Raw genomic sequence first — 26,833 nt, 5'->3', positions numbered from 1 at the left:
TTTGTGCATTACCACCACTGGCACTGTGATTATTAGCAGTAGCTTAACGGGAGACGTCACGTTGAAAATAACACTATTTTGGCACAAAAATGTTCCTAGATGTCTCCAATCAGCGAGCAAAAGTTGCATTGACTGGAATTCACCCCATAATACAAGCACAGATAGTCCTAAAAGACGAATTCTCCGGTACCTACGAATAAACGGATGAAGTTATTGTATATAAAAGCTAAGCGGACACCAGTAAACATCAAAATCCTTCTAATTGCATACTTAAATGAATGATATGCCGTCGATAACATCAACTTACAATTAACGTATCCCCCTTCCAATGGCCGTGGCTCAGACTCCTACCACGATGTTATTTAGGTATTATATAATTTTTGGTTTAACTGCTCCAGTTTTATATTTTATGCCCGTACATCAGATATTAATATTATAAATAATGCAAAATATGAGGGCTTCCAAGCCTCTATCGTCGGATATTTATCTTTAAATATAAAATAATCAACACGTCTAACAAACGAAGCTCTCACAACTGCTGGCAACTATTATAAACAATCACAACAATAGCTTCGCGTGATGTTTAGGCACCTTTGACGTCATCGAGGCTTCGTCGGCAGTGGCTTGGGGGGTGAGGTAGTTTTTCCCGCGCTTTAAAATTCGTAATATTTATCATTAAATATCTCGCGAAGGAAAACTCAGATAAACATGCGGTTTTCTTTGTTGTATTCAGAAAATAATTTTCTATCCGCCTGTGAAATAAAAAAAATTCATGCAAGTTCCCCATTCTCATAAAGTGCATGGGATTACTTAAATTCTAATGTTCAAGGAAATACGGCAAATACGAGTTTTAAAGTAATAAATGCCATGTAATTGAGCTATTTACGGAAAGTCCACGCCTGTCGCCCAATATGTATAGATCTTACTGAAGTAGAATGGACCATATCATGGAAATTAATGCAGCTCGATATGCACCTTTCGGGGTACTTCATTAATTCGATATATTGCACAAAAATATTAAGTTTAGAATTATCTTGACGTGAATCATAGTTGAAAATAGGCGGCAAGATGTTGCTCTGCGTTACGCAACTGTTACCCGGTAACCATGGACCATGGACCTCGCGGATAGCTCACGCAGCAACACTTTTAATGAAGGAATTTGGGATGTTACTGCATAACATCGTCTTGCATTAGCTGCATTGTGTCTATAATTCATCCCGCGAGGCAGAGGATTTGCGGAGGATTAAACGCCCTTCTTTGAATGCATTTTATTCGTTTCGGGGTTGGCGTACCCACAATCACTGCTAGCACCAAAGAAATCCATGGGAACTTATTCTGCAAACATGAAGCAAGACGTACTATCCTGAGGTTGTTCTGAATGGTGAGTGGTATCAAATATTTTGATCGTAGTTACGGGGATGTCAATTTCGTTTATTTAAACTTAAACGACTCTTGTTCGAAAATTTTCTACCCCGGTCTGCGAGTGTGGATATAGAGTTGCAATTGCATTTGTACACTGTGGTATGTAGGATACTCTGGGCAATGTTCCTTTACGTGTTTGTATTCCTATAAGTATCGACTTCCCCTTTGAGGCAACCTGTTCAGCTGCTAGTGAATGAGTTAGAAACATCATTATCTGTCTAATGCCTCTTTGCTACGACAATAGCGTTTCTGCTATATTGTCTCTCTACTTGCACTACTATAATTGCTCCATCCTGTTGGTAAGTTATATCTCACTTGCTTCAAATTAACTACAGAAGTCGTATGCCATGGTAAAATCGATTTCATTGTTACACATCACAACATTTTTGCCCTGCACTTCAGTAACTTGCGCGCGAAGTAGCAAATCATGTAATTGACTTGGGGGGATAAAGGCATAAGAAATCACCGAATCTGAATACTATTCCAATGTACTTATTATCCGTTCATTTTTTTCTAACTGCTCTTGATAGCCTTAAAGGCCAAGATTCGCCGAAGCAGCATCAGCCAATTGAGAGTATTATTTTCCTTGCCAATCAATATCTACCGGTGAGGAAGCATGTCGTTGGTGGTGCCAAACTTATAGGTGCCAAGTTGCGAAGACATGCGAAGACAAGAATGTTCATAAATGCGCTCTCTGGAGAACTTGATCGTGTTATGGCCGTCGACTTAAAATATTTTTGTGCTTGAGAAATAATACGCTTATTATGATGGCACATGAACTCCAATTAATGAATCGCATGCCATATTGTATGAAGTAAGGAGGGGAATACACTCTCACTTACGTTACTAGTTTTTGTAAGTTGATTGGCACAGTGGCGCAGCGAAGGGGGGGGGGGTTTGGGGGTTAAACCCTCCCCCCCCAGAGCTCTGAGAAATATATAAGTTTAATCCATTTTACTTAATTGGATTGATATTACTAATAGAATAGTTAATGATTAATAAAATATCCCTCAGAAAACCGTAAAACTCACCATTTTGAACCGTTTATCTTAAAATTCCGCAATTTTATAATCTCGCACGTACCGTTTATCCTGATGGGTATTCCTTACCACCTCACACACCCCGGTATTTGTTGCACCTAAACCCACCCCCCCCCTCCCACCCCAGCCTTAATTCCTGGCTGCGCCCCTGGATTGGCAGATGATCTGTTGGGGCTCTTCTCATTATGGGCTCATGCTGTTTATGGAGTTCATATTGGATTACGATAATCTGCTTATTAATACTTTGCGCTAGAAAATCATTAGGAACAGATTACTCCCTTAATTTGTGCTTATATATGTGTACTTACTCAATGGTTCTATTGAGCGGTAAAAGGCTGAAATAATGGATGCGTTGCGCTCGGTTTTTTGTTACGATAGCGGAGCTGGATCACCTACGGAAGTAGGACGGTAGATCCGCAATGACCGGCAGTAACCGATTGCCTATCTTCTCCCCGCCTCCGGCTTCCTCTTCTGGTGGCCAATATATTTTCGCGGCGTGGCATGTGAGCGTAGGAAGAGACTGTCGTGATCGAAAGTCGAGCTCATTTCAAGGTGGATACCTAATCGGCGAAAAAGAATGCCAGGGATGACGCAACTATCCGATCCAATCGGAAGTATAAGCAGAAGGCTGTGCATCACTCGCGCTGGCCTGAGGTTATTATTTTGCTGGAATCGTTCTTCCCGGACCTGTCTGCGCCGTTTACGAAGGCGCTCCTTGCAGCTGGAGATCCGTGTCTTGTTTTCACGGGACGAGGATGCATTCATTCATCGTCAGCAGTCTAAAATGAGGGAATAGGTTTCAATGCGCTCTCAGCGCTCCACTGTAGCATACTTCATAGAAACTGAACGTGGTGTAGTTATGGCGTTGAAAACTCAAAAAGAAGCGTTGAAAACTCAAAAAGAAGCGTTTGTTCACAAAAACTTAAAATGGCGTTAGGATAGTCGTTCAGAAAATCTCAAATTTGTTCTGGAATTAATCAGTAGCAAGTAGTTTAATTTTATCTATCGAGAGGCTCAAAAACAATCGTAAGACCTCCATAATAGATTTCAAGATTAATGCGTGGTTTGTACTGTGATTCAAGAATTGCATGATTAATTTGTCTTGTCAATAAAATGTCATCTTTCACCAAGTTAGGTTGTCGTGAATGGGAATTTTTTGCACAATATTTTACACTGACGAGCTTCTTTCCTTTGATATCTATCATCACCTGTTCCATGCATCTTATCTGAGGGCCTCCATTACCTTTCTTCCCTTCCTATGTCCTTCAAAGATTGTGTTCATCCTTCCCTTATGTCTTATGATGTGGCCGACGTAATTTTCCCGTCTACTTACTGGTAGTCACAAGACTTGTCTCTTCTCCCACTCGTCTTAAGATTTCCTCATTCAATCGTTCGATCAGTCATCCGATTTTGAATCATACTTCGCTATCGCCTCATTTCGAATGCTTCCGCGCTCAAATTTCCCGCTACGATCGCGAAGATGCATTGGCGTACCGTACTAAGGATCGCATAATGGTCTCTCGTGATCAGGGAGCGATTTCAGTTAAATGAATTATTCTTCTCGGGTCTTCCTCCTGTTTAGGTTCCTGGTTATGGCCAATGCTTCGATTCTCGACTGGTGCTCCGTCCTTTGGGCTGAATGATGTCATGTCGGAAGACAGTTGTGCATGTTTAAGTTAATCCCCGGTCGAATGCAGTTGATAGGTCGTTATCAGAGAAGGATCTTTATGGTTGGCAGCATTCCCGTTTCTGCCTGATAATCTTTGTATAATTAGTTTCCAGCTGTTGCTATATCCGTAACCTGCATCCCGATTGAAAATTTTGAAATCCAATCTGATTCAATTAGCCTAATAGGGTAGATGTTCCCAATCTCTGAGTGATGGTTATTGTATCCTCAAGTTTTGATTAATTACGCGGGGATCAACTGAATAAGTCTGCGATCTGGATAATTTCACTCGCTCAGTGCTTCAAGCCTAAGGTTGGCTTGGTTTAGTAGCAGTAGAGCTCATCCGACTTCGCTACGGGCTTGTGGATTTCACATTCTAACAATAAGTTTAGAGGTTAATTGTTTGCTCTGAGGGTCCTCGCGCTTCAAGGATATTAGTTTGATGGTGTACCGAAGACTTATCCTAGTGTTTGAACTCGAGGCTCTTCGATCGGTAGTCAAGCGCAGTACTCACAAAGCTACCATATTCTCTTTTGTTGTCTTATTTTTTGTATTGTATGGGTTAATTTTTTGTGCGTTGATCAGTTTTCAAAATATATCTATTTCACTTTTAAATGTGATCATTTGCGTATCCAGAGAGGGGCTAAGGGGCTATAAAATTGTATAATTTACACTAGGTAAAATGCTAATTTTGTTCGGACGCCCCCTACTGCTGGGAGGTTAACCCCTAGGCCTCCCCCGTCTTGTCCCTATCCTGGATTCGCCACTGAATGTGATGTAAGTTGAAAGGAAAGGATCACCTATTACGATTTTATAACCTTCCTTATTCATTTTCCTTTTAACTACCATTAGTGACCTCCCGACTTTACCTAATAGGGTGAATTTCCTCATTCCTAGATTCGTCTTCTCTAACTCTCTAAAGAAAAACTAATCCTGAGAGGCATCGCGAGGGGGGAGGCCTGGGGGTCCGTTTCTTCGTAACAGATCAGTGGCGATATATTGTGCGCATGAGAATGCCTGACGTCATGAATCACTACACAATATAAGCTCTACCAGGTAGAGCTTTTATTGTGTAGTGATTCATGACGTCAGGTGTACCTTTCGATCAAGTCTTTTTATTAGTCTTCATTAAAAATATTCCCAAGTTAACTCCCTGGTTAACTTTCCCTCTTCAGGTAAAGGAGGCTTATCCAAGACCACCGAGAGAGGCTGAAGTAAACCTTTAAGCTCTCTCGGTGGTCGTGGCTTATCCCAGTTTTGTCTGGGTACAAAAAGGGAGATTAAAAAAACACATGATCTTCTTCATCTAATTTAGCTGTATATTTTCATTTTCCATGTAATAACTGGAATATGCGATATACTTTCTCACGATTGTTCTGTAAAACTAGTTCATGACAGTTTAACACCTTAAGAATGAGCGTCAAGATCGTCTACTCAGCTCTTCTGCTAGCATTTTGTCTAAATATCCATCCCACAGATGTGTATCTGGTCGGTTCACTACCCATATCTTCCTCTAGGCTTTTTTAAGGCTAAGGCTTTCCCTGCAGCTCATCGCGATTGAAACTTAAATTATAGCTCGTGCTTTTTCTATCGAATGTTGTGTGTCTTTTTTATCATTCATACGGTCATTCATACATTTTAAAAAAGTGATGGGTCTTTCACATAATAGTTCAGGTGTAAATGTTGGACGACCTCCCCTCGTGAAACTCTTTCACGAAAAAATGTCCATCTTCGTTTCGACGTAAGATCTTTTTTTAAATTCCAATCTTCAAAATATGTATTTCCTTCTACATTTAGTGTTTAACTTCCTCAAACCTTAGCAATCTAAATTATGAATGAATTTCACACGATGACGATATTCAACTTTTAGGCTATGACGCCGCGCCACTGTAAGGGAAGGAGCCCTCCTGCACCAACTCACACAGATATATAAACCATGAATAAACCTCTTTCTCACCATATTCCTTGATAAAGCGACCAGCAGCGGTCGAGAAACGTTGCCACTTCACCTGACAGTGATGAGGGCGACATATCCCAAAAAATTTTACCACCATGACGAGCTCGCGCTAATGTTTTAACGACCAATGGGATCAATTTTATTTTATTGTCGTTTATGGTAATGTTTGGAAAATAAATATTCACTTTTTTTCGTTTTTCTGTTTGATGCCTGCTTCTCGAGCTATTCGCGTATTGATGGCTTTAACCCTTTCGCAGGTAACTTAATGACGTCACGAACCAATACTGAGCGGGTCACCGCTTTTCCGCTATTCTTCGGCTCTTAGCAAAGGCCTACTTTGGATCGCTCCTATTTAGGATATATTGAGCGCTTTCTTCCATCAATGATAGATTCTCCCTGAACGAGTAATAAGCGAGGAGAACTGAACGAACGATATGAAGTCACCCACTCATGAAAAGTGGGAGGTTATCTTCGCATTTTTCATTTTTAAAAATTGAGTGAATAGGTTGAAGAAAACAAGATTTTTCCTCGTTTTTCATACCTATGTGCCTGATGATGACATAAAAGTTGAAACGCGTATTGCCAAAGTAAAGCTTGTGGAAAAAGTTCTGTCTTGGTTTCTTCAACCAGTATTTATTCTTTCCACCACATCTCGCCTGCCTCAGTCAATTTTATGCGAGAATGGTCGAATGGAAGATTTTGTTTTCTCTTACTTTTATTTTTTCATTCCATCTACCGAATTCTTTTTTTATGAATTGCTATACTGACTTTGAGTAAACGACTCCACTTCACATGGATACCCAGAAAGAGGACCGCAATAAGAATAATTCATTGGACCAGTGGATTATCGTCTTCTTAAGCGGGTAAGTTTATAGAAGCTTCGCCTATTCCTCCTCGTGCGGTAGAAACTTGTTTTCCATCGTTCGAGTGATTTCAACGCCTGCACTTCACTGCCGTCACTCCTCTTCTACGCACGTGACGTGACCGTACGTCAGCTAATCTCCCCCTCCCTATTCTCCCACACACCTCACTCCCTCTCCGTTTCCCCTCTTTTGCCTCTGGATTTGAACGTGGAATCCGCGCACGAGTGATCGCAAGGGCAAGTCGACGCCATCAGCTCTTGAGCCGCACAGCATGTGGAGCCGCTCCGCTTTTCAGTGTCCGGAGTGCTCTCACTTCGCGCAAAAAATTCTTTCCCTGCCTTTCCGCTTCCTTGGCCATCTATTCGTGAAGCTTCTAAAGACGATCAGGAAGACCGAATTTAGGGTTGGGGCGTTCCTGCATTATCATCGCTTGGAAGATGGCAAGGGTTCCCAGTGCGGAACGGAGTTCATGCAGGCGTGATGTTCATTTCACAGAATCTTGAGCGTAGGATGACGCATTGATACAATCAATAATATCTCGTTACGCAGTAATCATGATGGTAGAAAATTACGTATTATATAACGTTCTTGTTTTTATTGTCTAATAGAGGTTGACGACGATGTCCTCAGCACATAAATGAAATCCAAGTATAAAAAAATGCCATTATGAAAAATATCATTTCTGCTTATTAAATTGATTAAAATTGACCATTTTTACGCTTCATCTAATATTTATTAAAAATGGAATTATTGATTAAAATAATCTTAAAATATGTCTTAATGTTAGAACTAAAGATTTTCAGTGAAAAGACAATATAAAGAATTCACTCCTGTGATACGAAAGTGAGAAACTTAAAGAGTGCATAAATATTATCCGCATTCAGGATCAAGCTAATGAAATAAACTGATTGATAACACATCATAATATTTTCTTGACAACGAATACAGCAAAAGTCCGTCAGGCACTAAAAATCAAAGAGTGAACAAGACTAGACTCATTAAGTTAATAATCAAACATGTATTATAACTAATTTCTTCAAAATTTAAAACTTCTCTGAACATCAGCATTCCAACTTCAGCATTAATCAGTCATCAAAATGTAACCTGGGAATTAAAGCTAATCAATTTTATTATGCTTATTGCATTTTTATGAAAATGTTAGAGGGAGTGGTGCAAATGTGGGAGCTTGTTGGTAATGTGGAAGCATAATCTTTAGGGCTTGGGAGGTACTGTAGGATAGCGGTGACCGCATCAACTTCCTGGCCTGCTTCTTTAGTAAGTAAGCCTGTAGGAGCGGTGAAAGTCAACTCATGGTTTATTGTCTGTGAAATCCTTGTTCCAAGTTTCTCTTCACTCGTAAAACTTTTGAGGCAAGTTTTTAAGTTTAATTTTGTCACCCAGGCCACCAAGCAATTTCTTAATGCTATATAAGTTGTTGTTAAGCATAAAACAATCTGGTGTAATTAAGTAATATTAGCTGGAAAAACGTTTCCACATTTCCCTCACGTAAATTTGTTCTGTCTACTACATCACCTTTTCGCCAGATGAAGATTATTGACCCCAAGCCCAAGTGTGAATGGGAAAATTGGGATGTCCAATCTATGATAAAAGCGATTGTTTCCGTAAGAGAAAAGAAGAGCATACTTTGTGCGCCAGTTGTGAAAAGGAGAACTACATTTTTGACTTTTGAAAGTGAACTTTTTATTGAAAATTGCTATTTTTTAAGCCTTGATATTGATTGTTCAATGAATAATAGTAGATGATCTGATATTTCACTTCGCTATAGTATTATAGCCAGAATACAAAACACATTTCCAGCGCATTTTGAAAATCTAATCAAAGTGTCAATTTATAATTTACTCTTATTTTTACGAAGTAAACGATAAATTTAGGATAAAAACAAAAGCGGTTATTAATGATAGTACCTTTGTTAATTTTTTCATGAATTTAGAAAAAAATTCATTAGAAAACAGGCTAGTTATAGCATAATTTAAAACAGGGTATCCAATTTTGAACCACTCTCTCTATATTATTAAAATTTTATTATATTTTTACAATTTAAACCGCTTAATTCAATTTCAACAGTAACCGTTATATATTGTAAACATTACTTTAGATTCTATCTACGCATGACCATTTCGAAGGCTAACACCGGGAAATTGCGTCGATTCACGTCGTGGACAAGGCCTGATAAGGCCCTACAAGGCGACGGCTGAGCCTGCTTTTCCTTTCTTCCTCCAAGTGAGATGCAACAAGACAATCAAGACAAGACTTATGAGACGCAACCTTGGAAACGTCGTCTTGGGCGTCCCTGGTCTACGCGCTATCACCAAGTATTAGCCATTATCAAGTTTTAACATCTGTCTCAATATTATTTTTATTAACTTTTCACAATCATTCATTTGCCCATATTTCGAATAATCAATCGGTTTGCGGTCGGTTCTTAGCCTACAGTGAAAATTCAGTTCGTAATTCTACAGAAAAACATGATCAGTTGAGCAATGTCATTATTCATTTTACCATACTCTCTTTACCCTCTCCGACCTGTCCAGTATTTTCCCTTCGTCCGTCGTAGCTTTCGTGCAATTAACTCCAGAATTTCGCTAATGATAATTCCGTACCTATCCTCTTCTTCCATCAACTTAAAAGTGCCGTTCATGAATCTCAGCTGTGCACATAATCCTTATTTTATTGGCATAGGCATTTTAAAAAATATGAATATAAGTTGGAGCGTACTGTCATTCATGGAGACTCATGACACCCATGGATTAAAAGACTGCTAATTTTGTTCTCTTACTATCAGTACATGCTATATTATCTATGACTGCCTCCTTCAGTTTTGCCAAGAACTTGCATAGCACCTGAACTACGCGCTAAATTGTTTGTCGTTCCGGATCTCAGCTCTGGAAAGTTCTGGTTTTGCGCAGACCTTACATCTGAGGTTCCTTCAGGCTATATTGATTCATTCATGTGTGTCCGCCAAGATTCTACCAATCACATGATTCGACATATTTTATAAAATACCTGCTTCGTCTCATGCTATGAGTCCCTCAAGAGATTGATTGAAGTGCTCTTATCTCGCGGAAAAAGAGTGAGGAAACCTCTGTATGATTTTCATTCTTAGTTCGGATGGAAAGATATCTAATCGATTGAGGAAAATGGTATTTAATATGGTTGCATGATTACTACCGCGGAAAATTGCTGATGGCAACGTAGCGATTACTGAGTCCTACGTCGCAGGATTTTCGACTTTCTGGAGCCATGTGTGTGGATAATCCAAAGTGCGATATTACGTGATAGAAGTTCAAATAATTTATTTTTCGACTAAAGGTGTACTCTGTAGTATTTTTGTGATGAGGAGAATCCACGTGCAAAAAAGGTATTAGGTAGAATCCACGCCTAGAAACAAGAAACTAGGTACAAGCGAGATTATGCTTTCAAAAAAGTGTCAGTGTATTCCCTTCTTAGCCACAATGTTCTTCTGTAATCCTCTCTAAAATGCTTGCAATATATTTTCTTTAAATTTCATTGAAAAATCAATAGGTTCTTATAACACCTATGACCATTCTTGTATAAGCGTATAGAAAATGTGGATTAATGCTGGAATAGATCTTCACGTCGGCGCAAACGGATAATGGACGCATTATAACATGATCATGATAAGAAGTAATCATAGGAACCTCACCGTACGATATTCTGATTTTTTTGGAAAATGTCTACTCTAAAGGCCTAGTAGCACGATGCATCAACCTGCGCGGGTCGCAGTCAGAAAAGCATGTATCTTTAAGTTTAAAATTTAAGCGACAAAAGGCCTGAGACAAAACGCCCGGGTCAAAATCCCCGCGGCGACAAAACGCCCGAGACTAAATCCCCGTGGCGATTTTGTGGAGGGGATTTTGTCGCCGTGCCTTATGTCGGCGGGGGTTTTGTACCCGGGGATTCTGCGCCCGGCCTTATGTCGGTAACCCGCGTTTGAATGTGTAAATGTATGGACGCGAGAATGGGCCCGAAATTCATGGCGTAACCATCTGCACAAATTCATGAACTGGATAAAGAGCCTCACATTTGGTTAACGAACTCGTCCATGTCCAATCCCCTCCACCAAAATCCTTCATGCATTCCCATATGAGCTGGTAAATCAATGCATCCAGTACACAGGCCTCAACTGAATGTGAAATGCGTTAGTTCAAAAAGCCGCTAATTGGTGCAAATTAAGGGAAAAGAGGCACTGGAAACATATATTCGTTTAACAATCTGCATTCTCAGTAGCATAACTTTAATTTTTTAATACGGAAAGATTTAAAATGTGAAACAATAGTTTTCAAACAAAATTTACGAAAATTTGTATTTGAAAAATTCTGTTGAACTGAACAGTCATAATGCTACCTACTTGAGGTAGCTTCAACACTAACACATACTGATAGATAGCTCTGTTGCAAGATTTTCGATTTTCTGCTGCCATGTTCGCGGAAACTCCGAAAGCACGACATTACTTTAAGGGGCACATCACTCCCTATAGCGGTCGTATTTTGTCTTTTTTTCGGAGCGAATTACTCGTCTATACTGATGTCTTTTGTCATCTTGAAATTTTCTTGATAGCTAGAGAAGAACTACATTTTGAGCTTATTTATTTATGGGAGCGAAACATGGACTATGACAGCATCAGAGAAATCAAGAGAGGAAGCATTCGAAATATAGTGCCACCGATGAATGAGGACGATGATAAAATGGATCGACGGTGTAAGCAATGAGTAAGTGCTGAGAAAAGTGGTGGAAAAAAATAAATCTTATAAAAATTCCAAGAAAAAGAAGGAACAATTCAATCGGCCGCATTGTGAGATTTGATCGCCTGATGAAGACAATCATTGGAGGACAAGTGGACGAAAAAAGAGAAAGGACAACTCCAGAAGAGTTACATAGGAGAGATTGTTAGTGATGTAATAGAGAAAGAAATACATCGGTATGAAAAGCCTGGCAGATAGTGGAATGGAGTGAAGAGCGGAGCCAAACCAATCTTCGGGTTGCTGACTTATTACGATTATGTAGAGTAGAAGTATGCCAAAATTTGCTTGTATCTCAAATATTAAATATAAAATATTTTGAGGTTAAAATTTCAATTATGAGATACAGGCGATGCTACGATTTTCCGATGGCATAGCGTTCATAGCAGAGTCAGAGAAGGATTTGAAAAAGATTCTGGTTAATATGGGTAGGGTAATGGATAGGTATCAACTGAAAATGAGCTCAAACAAAACCAAAATATGAATTTGCAGCAGAAGAGAAGCAGTCAAGGCTAACATTAAAATAGGGAAACAAAAAATGGCAGAGGTGAATGAATTGTTTTATCTGGGAAGCAGGGGAACTAGCAATGGGAGAAGCAAGAAAGAAATTATCAGCAGAATAATCCAGGCGAAGAGACTATTCCACCGAAAGAAAGATCTACTTACAGCGGGAAATTTAAACGTAGTAGTAAGGAAACAATTTATCAGAACATTTGTAGTACGGTTTTCTACGGAAGTGAGTCATGGACAATGACAGCTGCGGAGAAATCAAGGCTTTCGAAATGTGGTACTCCAGATGAACGATGAAGATAAAATGGATCGACGGATTAAGTGATTAGGAAGTCTTAAGAAGAGTAAGAGAAGCCTCATGTAAACCTTGATAAGAAGACGGAGCAACCTTATCGGCCTTGTCATGAGACATGATGGCCTAATGAAATGCATGGGGCAATGGGGCATGTGAATGGCGAGAACGGAAAAGGATGACCTCGAACAAATAAATATGTGTATGGAAAAGGTAAAGAAAAATGTGAAATAGAAGAAATACGTATGAAAAGATAAGCTGATGGGAGAATTGAGTGGAGAGCTGCGTCCAACCAATCATAGGAGTGTTGAATAGTAATGATGATGATAATGAGATACAAGTAAATGTTTGCTATGGTCTACTTTATGACCATTATTAAAATATTCTACCGATTAAGGTAGATTTTCATGGAGTACTTGAGAAGAATTCTGAGATCCTCCCTCCCCATCAACCACCTCCCTCTTAAATTCACAATTACTCCCAACAATACTCCCTTTCATTCTATCTAAAAATCCTATCCTTTTCCTTCCTCTCCCTCATTTACCTAACATTCTTCCCTAGCACTATTTTTAACATCCTCTTCTCTCTAAGTACTCGCTCCATCCATACCTTCTGTGTCCTCCGTATCTCATCTAAAAGCTGCCTCTCCTCAACCACCATGCCCAGCACTTCATCGTTCCTCCTCCTCTCCGTCCACTTCACCTTCTCCATTCTTCGCCACACCCAGATCTCGAATGCCTCCAGTCTTTTCTCGTCCTCCTTCCTAAGTGCCCACGTTTCTGCACCGTAGAGCGCTACACTCCAGATCAGACTCTTCACTAACCTTTTCTTTAAATTCTTACATGGCGAACCTCTCGGAAGCTCCTTCCTGTTCATGAACGCCCCCTTTGATAATGCAAATCTCTCCCTGATGTCATGATAGGGAAATTTCAAGATGACAGCGTATTATTTAGATGAGTAATTCCCCGCACGAAAATATGCTGGTCACGCAGCAGTGATGTGTCCAATGCAACGGAGCAATTTAATTTCTACAATGAAGATTTCCTTGGGTCTTGCACGGGATAAAGTTTCTCCATTTCTCCTCCCAATGTTTCGACAAGCAACTCGCCCTTCTTTTCAGGGATTCAGGAATTATTTTGGATTCATGAAGGCGATGGGCGAGTTGCTTGTCCAAAAGTTGGAAGGAGATATGGAGGACCTTCCCCGGTGCAAGGCCCGAGAAATCTTCACTGATGTCGTTCGTGGGGAATGAATCAGACATTACAATTTCATTTCTCGTCATCCGCACTTTGGCTCGTCCCACTCCATACGCTGGCGATCTGTAAGATATTTATGTGAGGAATCAATTACGTGTAGAACGAAACTTTCTCATCGTTCTTTATTTCACTACGCATTGTTTACGACATTGTGAAGGTAGCTTCCGAGAAAATGGCCCACGCCACAGATCTCCGCGCACGGACGACACACGTCACTCCAGACAGCGAGGACGGAACTTGGCCTACGCCAATGGCGACCTTAATGGAGAAAGGCGCGGAATGAATTAAGAAGAGGGGAATTGACGTATTACCAAGTCAACTCAGATTGTTAGTTCCATTAACGGAGATAGTTCCAATCAGAGAGACTCTGAAATAATAACGAGATTAACACCACTCACGTTTTCCTCAAGTGTAGATTCTTCCTCCCAAACTTGGAAATAGGAATTTTTCCCTCTTTGGACTCGTGTGAACGTTCTGATATCCGTTTCGTGCAAGAAAAAATATTTCTTTTATTCATCTGCGTTGTTCGTCTCATAAACCTACAGCTTCAATGCCTTGCATAGCATGTATTTCACCGTTATCCAATGTTATGTAACCATCATGCGTCCGTATCAATGGCGATTGCGTCGGATAATCTCAGGTTGTAGTAATGTTATTTATAGAATTCTCAACTTAAGTCGCGTTTTTGATGTTGATGTGTGAATAAAATGGCTTGACTCTGCTTGAGCATCTCTTCTGGCTTTGAAAAAGCACTCGGTCGGCGAATAGAGCCTCAAGTCAAGCAGTCTCTTTGAAAAAGAAAAATAAAAATTTGTAGTAGTTTATATCTGGGATTCGGAAAGGGTATTTGACTTTTTAGTTTGAAAAATAACGATATCACTCTGTCGTTCTTTTTACTGAATACATTTTATTGCTAATTATTTAATCTATTGCTTATTGGGTATATTGGGGAGAGACGCCGCATACGGGATGGACTGCGCACCCCCACCCCCTTAGTTTCGGCGTTTCCCAGCATATTGCGGGCAAATGCCCAAAGCGGAGACTTAGTAGACGTCAGTGAATATGTGAGGATGTCCCGTTCGTTTTTCATTGGTTTTTCAGATTTTAAGCCACAAATACTGATTGTGAGATAAGTCTGGTATTTTACCTTAAAACATTTTCTCGCCTTGCTCTAAATTCGTATCGGACGTTGAACTACTGCTATATTACTATTTTTTGAGGTTTTTAGCAACAGTAACTTCTCTTCTAAATGTTTTAGTCTAGGTACGCCAAATTGGCTTTAAAGGCCATGGAGCCACGACGTGCTGCGTTTCATCCGTAGAGAAAGGGAGTGTCGCCGCACGGAATGAAAAATATTTTTAAATGAATTATAAACGTTTTTTGCAAAGTTGAAACTGTTTTAGTGTGTATACTAAAACTAAAAATTGCTTTTGAGTTGTGTTGTATTTAATTATTTGCTCGCATATTTTGAACATTGCTATGCGAAGTTTGTAGGCAACTACAAGTTTTGACTTGAGCAAGGTATAACTTACATTAATTACCTTAATTTACTTTTTAATTTGTATATTGAAATTCTAGAAGAAAACTCCTATTTCCTAAAAACTGAATTTCTTTGGTTCTACTGTATTTAAAAAAAATTGGATAAATGTAGCCCATGTTAGTTATATTACTTGGTTTTTACATGTGTATGTTTATAATATAATAACATAAATATAGCTCTAGTTTCATAACCTGCATTTAAGATACATTAAAATCGTAGAAATGAATTAGAAAAATAGTAAATGCATATCCAAAGATCTACGTATTTAATTTTTCCGCAAAACTTCAATAATGCGACAATTTTGCTTTTTTAATGGAGCTACAGAATACAGAAATCACTTTTAGTCGGTTTTAATAGCATGCAGCGTATTACCCTTATGGGTGCGGTGTGTCACCCGCAGCATACGGGATAGACGCCGCAAGGTAATGTTTTACAAAAATAATTCTTAGAGCTAAGAGAAGAATGATGTTAGTGTAAATTTTTGTGTGTACGTCGGAAACAAGACTAGTCACCATATTTACTTCTTAGTTTAATCGAAAAAGCAAAATGGGACAAAATATAGTTATAAATATAGTGAGGCATATCTCCCTCATTGATCGTATGCATTAGTATCGCGTAGTCGAAGAATGGTAATTGGAGGAAAATTTAGAGGGAGTTTTAATGGCAAAATATAATGGCGCAAGCGTATGAGTTACTGGCTAACGGAAAATAACTGATGAGAGGGAAAAACGTACAGTAATCAAATTAAAATGCAATGAAAATTTTCTTTTAACTTTGAAACCTAGTTGCAAAAGTAAATTCAGCCAAACGAGTCTTTGAGTGAGGAAAATATTTTGAAGAGTGTGATGGGAAGACTGATGTAGTATCTAACGTTTTTTGGGTGGAAATCGTAGACTTAAAAACAAGTGGATGACGCAAAGGCAAACCTACCTTCTGCTCTGTAGCAGATTGGTGTTTGCGCATATTACATCCAATGCACGACTTCCAAGCCTTCAAAACTCTCCAATGCTATGAGTTGAGCACAGACGAAGGCCTAGTGTCATTTTCCCCATCTTTTTCGGAAACTTGAAAGGGCGAATTAATGCATGCACACAAAAACTGTTTTAATGAAATTATTTTGGGTATGTTAGTCTCTCAGACTATCCATAAGCTTAGCCTATGGTATCTGAATTTATTGATTAAAATTCGGAGTTATTCTAGATCCGCTCGCTCGTATGCCGGCCCCGGAAAATGCTGGCGAAATACGTAATTAAAAGGTTTCGTGTGTGGAATTTTTGAACCATGTATTTTCTTGCGGGTAATTAATTGTAGGTTCGCTGCTGACTATTTCGCGATTGTTGTGGTACTTTTTCCTGCATTTGGCCATACTTGCTTTCAGCTTTGATCAGATTTTTTCTGTGAAATAGATTTTATGTATTACTTCATCACAGGCAGGATAATCGGCAAATTTCGGTGAAGGGGATATTCACTTCTCTCCAGGCTATAACAAGTGCCTGATTGTTTTTCCACGCCTTTAGATGGAATGATTTAAATACGGAGTAGCTGTGAATGTCTTTTTTGGGTAGAAAAATCATAAGGTTCATCCTGGTCGTTCATTTCCGAATATTCGAAATACTTTCGCCAAATATCACATAGTGCTAGGCACGATAAATTTTAGGATCGTTTCATTTCCCTGTCGTTGCCATATTGAAATATTTTCTCACTATTATTCTAATTTTATTTTATCACTTAAATGATCAAGGATAAATAACATTAATCATGCATCATGAATTATTTTAATCGGTGATTTTAATATCATTAGGATTTGGTCTCATTGTTGGATTTGCTGAACCACTGTTATCTCCTTAATGCATACTTTCTTTGGAGGACAGCAGTTATTTTTTCAATGATGTTGTCATTATGCCAAAAATAAATCTGGCGATATGAAGCATCAGAAGTATCAGCATGTTCGCCGTGATAAAACTATACTAACTTCTTGTAAATTCTCAATTTGAGAAATGCAAATTTTTCTGATTGAAACAATTTCTCCTTGCAGTTCAATAAATCCAGGATATGCGTGGTGGAAAAATATTGCTGCACGTATTGTATTCACTGCGAAAGTCTGGCAAGAAATCTTCTTACGCTCGTCGTCAGTCACCCCTATAAGGGATAAAAATTTCATTATGCGACATAAATAACGTTCCCTGCACGGAGAAGGTCGAGAACAACCATGAAAAATCGCAAGAATTTCGTTTAATCATGTATCTAATTTAAATACCGGACAACTTTTCCCAGGTGCAAAACTATGAGTGGCGCGTAAAGCCTCCTTGAGTAACTTTTGGATTAACATTGCGTAGTACAAGTGGTAACGGACACGGCGGTTATCATGTCAGGAAGTGAATTTGTTTAGCAAAGTGGGCGTTTATATGTAGAGAAGAACTAATGAGATGACCGTTTTATCGTAGTGTAAAGAAATTCAGGCAGTGAAGATTCTAATCTGGAGTTAAGCGCTTTGGGTTGCGGAAACTTAGTCGCTGAAGGTGGATGGTGAGAATAGACTTGGGTGTTCGAGATGTGGGAATGGAGGAAAATGGAGTAGGTGGAGGTTACGGTAAGGAAGGGGAACGACGGAGAAGTAGACATCATCATGCGAAGTACCGGTAAAACGGAAAGCGAGTAATTTTTGTCTTCCGTTTGTTCCTAAAGAATCGTTTTTTTCAGTGATATTTAACCTACTTAATTTAATGAGTAACATTTTTTGGCTTCCAGGCTTTATGACTGTCGCAATGTTTGGACTGATGTCTGCCACAGTGACTTTGGTGCCATTTACAAGCTTCTCTAAGATTTTCAAATCCTCATTACCTTCGATTTTTTGACCCCCAAATGCCACAAAAAAAGGCAGAGAGGAAATTGGCAAAACGCTCTAATAAATAGCAAATGTAGTGTTTCGATATTTTCCTAGGGTTTCAGACGATTTTAGAAAGGGTCGATTATATGACATTTTGCCGTATCTCGTCTCATTCACCCCAAAAATTTCGACGTGTGGTAAAATCGCAAAGTTTTCATCAGGCAGAGGTCGGAAGTGGGTTTTATATAGATAGTAAGTAAACGGGGAAGAGGGGTAAGAGAATTTAATTTATGGACAGAATGAAACCTTAATTATGCTTTGTATTGAAAAGTTGTATGAAGGAGGAGGGGGACAGAACGTAGTGAATTGCAAAAAAAACATTAAAACCGTAGGCTTCGAACAATTCTTCACCTGAGTTTGCATAAGGTAACCTAGTGCCGTAGATGGTGCTAGTATTCTTTAGCCGCGAAAATTATTAATTGAGAAACTGAAGTTTTCGACGTCTTTAATGACGGAAGACGACATAAATACACAATTTTTTCTGTACATTATGCTCATTCGTGGCATTTCATCATCGATAGTTCGTTGTAGTGATTTCTCCACGATATGATTCTGAGTAGCGCCTAAAAAGAGTCGGAAAAATTTAGAATAATGGGGTACTTATGAAGAGGAATGGCGGAGCGGATTGCTTCCAAATGTAGATTCGCCGTGGACAGGTGTCGTCTGGCGGAAATTCTGCTCCGCTGCGATGAAGACGCTTAAATAAACTGTGCACGAGCCGTGGTGTGAGGGAAACTCACTTCACGCACGGAGGTCCAAGGGAACATGGCTCAGTCTGAATAAACATTAAGGAGATCCCAGTGGAGGTCACGTCCGTGTGCATCTCCTATCGCACGGCGTCGGGGCGAATGGAAAATTTCTGGAAATGACGATCACGTGTCTTCTTTTTTACCACCGCGAGTTGTCACTCATCGCAAGTGGAAATCCATATTCATATTCACTTCGCGTGTGAGGCGAGTCTCCGATAGTGATGCATTCCTCGAAAAATGATTGAAGGTGGTTGCCGAGAAATTGATGATGCTTCGATTTTTGCAATGTCACGCGGCGAGGGTGACTTTGGCAAAAATATGTGATCACGTATGCGGTCGCGGTTTATAGTGAGTGGATAAACATGTGCGTTGACTGATATACAGTGGCGGATATATGGGGGGGCTGAGGGGGCATCAGCCCCCCCTTGGATATCCAATTTACACTAGATATAATGAATGATAATTTTTTCCGACCCCCACTACAGGTGGAATTTTTAACCCGACTTCGCCTCCCCCCCCTTGTACCTATCCTGGATCCGCCACTGCTGACATGTAGAATCTTTGGGGACGGCGCGCCGCGGCGTCCACGAGGCGTAGTCCACTAACGCGGCGCAGCGCGGCGTACAAGCCGCCGAAGTAGTTGGTAGCAGTTCGGCGCTCCGGTAACGGCGTCTTTGTGTTTGCATAGAGTATATGCTCTAAGCGTAGTTATATACTCGTATTATTATCAGCTGTTTATTCTTTGAATCTTATTTATCAATCATCAATGGTACTATTCCGAAGTATCACACGTTTATGAAGAACAAAATTAATTAAGCTTTCGCCCCATTTAGAGTTAAATTAATATTATTATATTCATATTTTATGACGTAATTTATCAAAAAAAGTTTTTACCGCGGCTAAATCTATTTAAATTCAATTGAATTTTAATAACCCTTTTTTGAGTATAAATTTTGCTACTGAGAAAATAATGAAACCCACGATATACGAATAATTAAGTAATACCATAATTTTGTTCTTTTAAACAGCGAATGAGGGCCCAAGGAGGCCCTTTGAAGGATACAACACACTGGGACGGGAACCCAATAATTCAATTGATCCGCCCGGACACCCGGGGAGGGGAATGGAGTGGAAGGAAAAAAGAGGGAGGCGCCGCCGCGAAAGGAGCCCTTCGACACCTCCAGGAGAGGATAGGGGTGGAAGGGTGGGGATAGGGAATACCCATTTAGCCGTAGACAAATATAAAGGAAATCCTCTAAGTTCCGCCTTACATTTATAAAAGTTCATTATTGTTCAAGGGAAAAACGAATTCTCATACCTATACGTTCGGCAAAACGCCTATTTTAATTAATTGTTTCTGTCAGACCTGAAAAAGTAGTGGGGTTCTGATATGATATTTTCCGTGTCGCTCTGAGTAATATCTGTTCTCAATTGCTTTAGCAGTTTAATCCTAGCGCGCAGCGTCCGAGTCTCTAGAGGCTCCCTTCCTAATTCGTTGGGACATGTATAATGCTTTCAGTAAATAAAATTCTGAATGGACTCCAATTTTATAATAAAGTTGGTGTAACGCAGGGGCGAATCCAGCAACAAATTTGGGGGAGTGTTATGACCTGGATACGGGGAGTATGGAATACCTCCCCGGGAGAGAGGGGCGTTCTCCCGTGCACATTTTTTATAATACCCATTTTTAACGCATTTTGGAGTCTAAAACTTAATTTTTATTCTTTGACTACGGATGAAATTGAACACTTTTAGGCATTTGAGGAAACAAAATCTATTAAACCAATAGAAATTGAAATTTTGGTAAAATTAGAGGGGAAGTTATGACCCTCGTGACCTCCCCCCTAAATTCGCCCCTTGTCACGACAATGAGAAGTTTAGGCATCGGCCGCAAAGCTAATTTCGTTGCGTCTCCTCTGAAGCAATGCGCGGCGGTCTGGTTTATGCGTGGACGGACACTTGCTCTTTTGCCATGGCTATCGCGGTAGCTGCGATCAGCAGTGGATGCGACGTGGAAGATTGGAGTTTTTAGCATATTCTGCACGTGATGGTGGAGTTGTATTTCTCTCACGTTCCTCAGTTGTCAGACGTCTGTGGGTTTTCCCATGACTCTGTCATTCTATTACAATATGCAATATAACGAATTTATCTGTAAGGGGCGCGGAATGCCACTTCAATTGGTGCTTGTATTGGGCTAAATTTTTGACCCTTGAATTTCCTAAACGTCGCGGTGGCTGTAATGTATCTCAAATCTTTCGATCAAGATTCATATTCGCAGACTGGCAATGGGCTCGTGTATAAGTCTCTATCGCCTATGTCTTTAGCCATTTGTGGTGAAAGAACGACTGTCCTAATTAATACCATTTCGCAGATAAGTCAGTGGTGAACCGAGGTCCTACTGGGAAAGAGCCACTAGAGTTCATTTCAAATATCTGTGCGAATGAGTCAGGCCTAAGATTTTTGGTGGGGTGATGGCGGTGGACACATTACTCCCTGAAAACCAACTAAAATACGATAAGGCGGAGCCTAGCCTCCGGGTAATTTAGTCACTTCCAGACCTTTGCGGTGTACGCTTCGTAAGTTTGTTGTGTTGTCAAGTGGGAAGAGGGTTTGAGAGATAGTCTTTCGTTTCCATGCACTGACAAAGTCTTTTGTGAAAACATTACAACGCCCGTCTATCTCTTTCTCCCCATCCCCATTCCTTGTGTCCTAGGTCCCACCTCCTGCCGCGACGCCGCTCGAAACATTCTGAGATTCTACGAATGGGCCAATCTCAAATATATTTGAAAAGGATCATAGAGAAAGGAGAAGGAATGCTCTCTAGGCCCAGAAACCACCGCGTAAGTAGCTGTATTGCTAATTCGTCAAGCTTCCTATTACTTTTTGTCAAAACTTATTTCCTAGCATCTCGGGACCATAGATTTCGATGAATTAACGTTGATACAGTTTTAAAAAATGAATATAAATTTAGTTTAAATGATTTAATGACGGAATACATACTCATTGCTCACTTAAGTTTTGAACAATTGTTATTGGTACTTTTAGTTTCAATGATTTAACATTGGAAGACACATTCATTGCTCACTGAAATATCTGTAGAAAATATAGTTTGGCCTTCATTGGAGTATTTTCCGTTTCCGCATGAAACATGCTAGGTTTTACTAGCTTTAGAGCTCACACGAGCTTGATCGATGGTGAAATTACTTCTTAGAAATACGTACCTACAAATCTCGTTTACCATTCCCTTACATTTTTGCTCTTTGAAAATTTGATCAAAACGAATGCTTTTTTCGGCCAACAATGTCATCTCCTTAGGTCCTCTGCTTTTAATACAATATATGCTCCGCTTTGCATAGTTAATTGAAGCGACTCGGGTATAACGTGCGTCAAGAGTTTTCCCTGACGAGACGCTTCAAAAGGACGCATCCCTCCTTGGCGTCCGGTCTTTTTCGATGGATCTTTACTCGCGTTTAACGCACCTATGTTATCATCTTGAAAATTTCATTTCTCCTGAGTTAGACCCTGGTAATTATTTGCTTGTGTATCAAATTTGACAAGTATACCTTATTGTTTAGTGGAGAAGTTTTAGCGGGATTTACAATTCAGTGACCTAAAGAAGCCAGCTGCAATGCCGGCGAAACAGTCGTCTACCCAGTTGGACACACGCGATGTAATTCCCGTAAACTTCTCCGCTGAATCTTCGCCATACAGCGGAGTACCTCATTATTTTCTCAGAATTCATTATTTTACCTGTTACATGCCGGTAAATGCTGAAATCGTTCTACTTTACTTACACGGCAACATTTCCAGATGATAGCTTAAGCTTAAAAAGAGTGTCGTGTCACTAATATAGGACAAAATAGTCCGGTTGAGATGGATGTATGCGTCCACTTATTGTGGTTGTAACGGTAAACTCTGGTCTCCCAGACCCAATGTATATGACTTCGCTTACCAAGTATTCATCTACATCTACATCTACATAATACCCTGCAAGCCGCCTAAAAGGCGTGTGGCAGGGGGTGTTAGGACACCAGCCGTTTACAGCTATAAAAAAAAAAAAAAAAAAAGTGCTCTAACGAGGTTGGGACAAGCGTTTATTAAAGTCCTTTATTGTTCGGGGGAAAAACGAATTCCCATATCTATCCGTTCGGCAAAAAATCTCTCTTAATTTATCGCTTCTGTCGGACCTGGAAATATAGTGTGGCTCCAAGATTATGTTCTCTGTGTCGCTCTTAAAGACATCCATTCTTAATTGTTCAAGCAATCTAAGCCTAGCGCGCAGCCTCCGAGTCTCCAACGGCTCCCAGCCTAATTCGCTTAACATCTGGGTAACACTGTCTGTACGCCCGTAGCGGTTTTTGACGAAACGCGCAGCCTTCCTTTGTATCTTATTCAGTTCGCGGATTAAGTCTTTCTGCACTGGATCCCATACACTCGCTGCATATTCAAGGTGCGGTCGGACGAGAGCGAAATAGCACCTTTCTTTTACTTTCTCATCCGAAAATCTTCCCACAATACGCTTGACGAATCCTAATTTCTTCAGGGCTATGCCGCAAATATTCTTTATATGTGTTCCCCACGTGAGGTTCGAGGTTATCGTAACTCCCAGGTACTTCACTTCGTCTGTTGCCGTTATGTTAATGCCATCCACTGCATAAACATTGTTAGTGTTGGATGAATTCCGCAAGAAATGTACCGCCATGCATTTGCTCAGATTGAGTTCGAGTCCCCACTCTTGACTCCACAAATGAACGTTGTTTAAGTCCGATGATAGAATTTCAGAGTCAGAGTGATCACTAATTTCGCGATAGATGACAGCGTCGTCAGCAAATAAACGTATTTTACTGCTAATGCGGGAGCAGAGATCATTAATGTATATAATGAACAACAGGGGGCCGATTACGCTTCCTTGTGGAACACCTGATGTAACTTTTACAACATCAGAGCTAATTCCGTCAAGAACTACTCTTTGTTTACGATCTCTGAGAAAGTCGCGTATCCAGTTTACAACTGTTTCGTTTAATCCGCATGACTGTAATTTGTATAAAAGTTTGTTGTGAGGTACAGTGTCGAAAGCTTTCTTAAAATCTAGAAATAGTGCGTCAACTTGTCTTTTCGATTCACCAGATTTTATAACGTCGTGAAGAAAGAGCGCGAGCTGTGTTTCGCAGGATCTATTTTTTCGGAATCCGTGCTGACAGTCATGGAGGAAGTTACGTCTGTCCAAGAAAGTCATGATATTACTAACAACGATATGTTCAAGTATCTTGCCTATAATTGATGTTAGTGAAATTGGCCGGTAGTTGCCTGGGTCATTTCTGTTTCCCTTTTTGAAAATGGGTGTAACGCTTGCAATTTTCCAGTCGGGTGGTAACTTCCCTTCAGAGAGTGACTTCTTGAATATGATCTCTAAGTAAGGCGCGATCTGTGGAGCTAACTCTTTGAGGACACGCGCGGGTATTCCCTCCGGACCCGGAGATTTACTATTCTTAATCGATTGTAGTTGTTTAGTTATCCCATCACGTTTTATAGATATTTCTTCCATCAAATCCTCAGTATATGGGATGTCTACATTGAATTGAGTATCGTCAGTAGTGTATACACTTTCGAAGTGGGCATTTAAAGTGTTAGCTTTGCCAATATTTTCGGTGACAAGTTTACCATCTTTATCAAATAACGAATCTACGGTTGAATGTTTTCCCTGAAGCTCTCTCGCGTACGACCAAAAGGATTTCGGATTTTCTTCGAGTAATTCACCAAGTACTTTTTTCTTAAACTTTCGCATTGCAGTTCGCATTGATTTCTTGGTTATTGAGCGTTGAGCAGCGTAACTTTCTTTAGCTTCAAGTTCCTTCGATTTATTACGAGACGTGATGGACTTTCTGTACAAGTTGTATAGTTTTCTCTGTTTCCTAAGTTCTCTTCTGACATCGTTATTGTACCAGCGAGGTTCCTTATTATCACATTTCAGTTTTTGCGGAATATGTTCGTTGATTCCTTGGCGCAGAATTTCTAAGAAACGTGTCCATATTACATCTGTGCTTTGGTCCTTTGATGTAACAACGAATTTTTTGTAGGAGTCATTAAGCATCTCGCCAAATTTAGTGAAGTTACATTTATCGAATAGGTAAATATTGCGTTTTGGTTTTACGGCTGACACCACATCAACTTTTAACGTCGCAAAGATTACTCTGTGGTCGCTTATACCGTCAATAATATCGACTTGTTTTATCAACTTAGGATGGCTTACTGCTAAAAGGTCTAATAGCTTGTTTCCTCTCGTAGGTTTGTCAACTACTTGGGCGAGAGAGTGATTTGCAAGTATGTTGAGTAATACCTCGCTGATTTCTTTATTCCTTGAATTCGGTTTTACAGTGTAAGTATCCCAGTTTATGGTTGGAAGATTAAAATCTCCCCCGATTACTATTACACCTTTACTGTCTCTTTGAGTAAATGCGGATATTTTATTTTCTAGAAGGTACATAATATCGACTTCGGAGTTCGGCGGTCTATAAAAAGAGCAAACATGAATACTCCTTTTGTTTCGTTGTTTAATTGTACACCATACGCTTTCAATTTCGTTGTCAATTATTTCGTGGGCGGCGCTTTGTAAATGGGATTTAACTGCAATAAAAACTCCGCCACCTGTTCTATTGCGTCGATCGCATCTGTAAATTTTATATTCTGGAGGAAAAACTTCGCTGTCGCTTATATCTTCCGTAAGCCAGCTCTCTGTCCCCATGACCACGTCTGCGTCCTGAAAAATATGCTCGATTTCGGCGCGCTTGTTTTTTACACTACGGCAATTAACTACAACAAGGTTAATGTCATATTTTGTAGTTAGAGTTTCGGTTGGTTCTTTTCTAGGCTTTTGTATACTCAGCGGGAGAATTTTATTGGCAGTACTAATAATATTTGATATTTTTTCTTTCTCTGCATTAGATCCATGCTACGTAGGAGTACAGATAATTACAAGTTGGTACCTTTTAATCTCACATCAATGGAATACACTATAGAATCGTATGCTATATTTTTATTTTCCTCAAAACATAATTTGACATTTCTTCTCCGTGACGTTAGCAAAAACGTCTTAAAGATGTTTTTTCGATAATTTATATTGGTAAGTAATTATTATTGGAATGATTTGTATGTTTCGGCTAATTTAAGTGGCTGCCTGCTCCAAATATTCGGATGAAATATGTCTAAAAATGGTGCTTCGGGTCTCAAGTATATGCCTCTATGCTTTTACCCATTGTGTAACGATGATAATCCAAAATAGTTCACGACGACGCCTCGCCCAGGGTGCCAATGTAAGGCTAAGCCGGCATTGGGTGACGAGATGTGCTACGATCGGTAATTCTATATAAGTGTGAAACATAATGAAGGTGAGTCGACTATATGATTTTTCAAATTTAACATTGTCGTAATGCATTGAAATTCTCCGAATTCTTGCTGTCGATAATATCTAAGGTTAGAAATATGAGAGATTATTTGAGAATAATATAGCCATACTAATTTTTGCTTTACAGAGCTTGATTTATGTCAAATTATTTGGAATCTATCGTTGCATTCGCTGCTGTGTACTCGGCCTTGTAATTGCGCTAGGATATCATTGGATGCCTTTCAGGCTTATATCAGAAGGTAATGAGCGTGACTTGAAGTCTTTTATCTCTTATATGGCGGGTAACGTATGTGAAACAGGTTATGAAAAGCCAACCTTGATTTCTGTTGCGTTTATTTAAACGGAATTCCTGATGAAAAAACCCATGGAAAACAGTCGACATGTGGTACATAAATTTCCATCTCTTATGCATGCTAATCGCGCATAAATATTCAAGAATAACTAAACTGTGAACTTTTCTGTATCATT

General features: G+C 39.7%; 1 long non-coding RNA gene across 1 annotated transcript in view; it reads left to right on the top strand.

Moving 5' to 3' along the window:
- The first annotated feature begins 1,128 nt into the window (after positions 1–1,128).
- Positions 1,129–26,833, top strand: part of LOC124157670 — a 63,643-nt gene continuing 37,938 nt past the window's right edge. Inside the window, exon 1 of the long non-coding RNA XR_006864639.1 lies at positions 1,129–1,381. This is a non-coding gene — a long non-coding RNA (uncharacterized LOC124157670). The remainder of the gene's footprint in view (positions 1,382–26,833) is intronic.

This window comes from Ischnura elegans, chromosome 4 (assembly GCF_921293095.1).
Source record: "Ischnura elegans chromosome 4, ioIscEleg1.1, whole genome shotgun sequence".
Lineage (NCBI taxonomy): Eukaryota > Metazoa > Arthropoda > Insecta > Odonata > Coenagrionidae > Ischnura > Ischnura elegans.
Note: the sequence above shows the minus strand (reverse complement) of the source record. Positions and strands in the feature narration are given on the sequence as shown.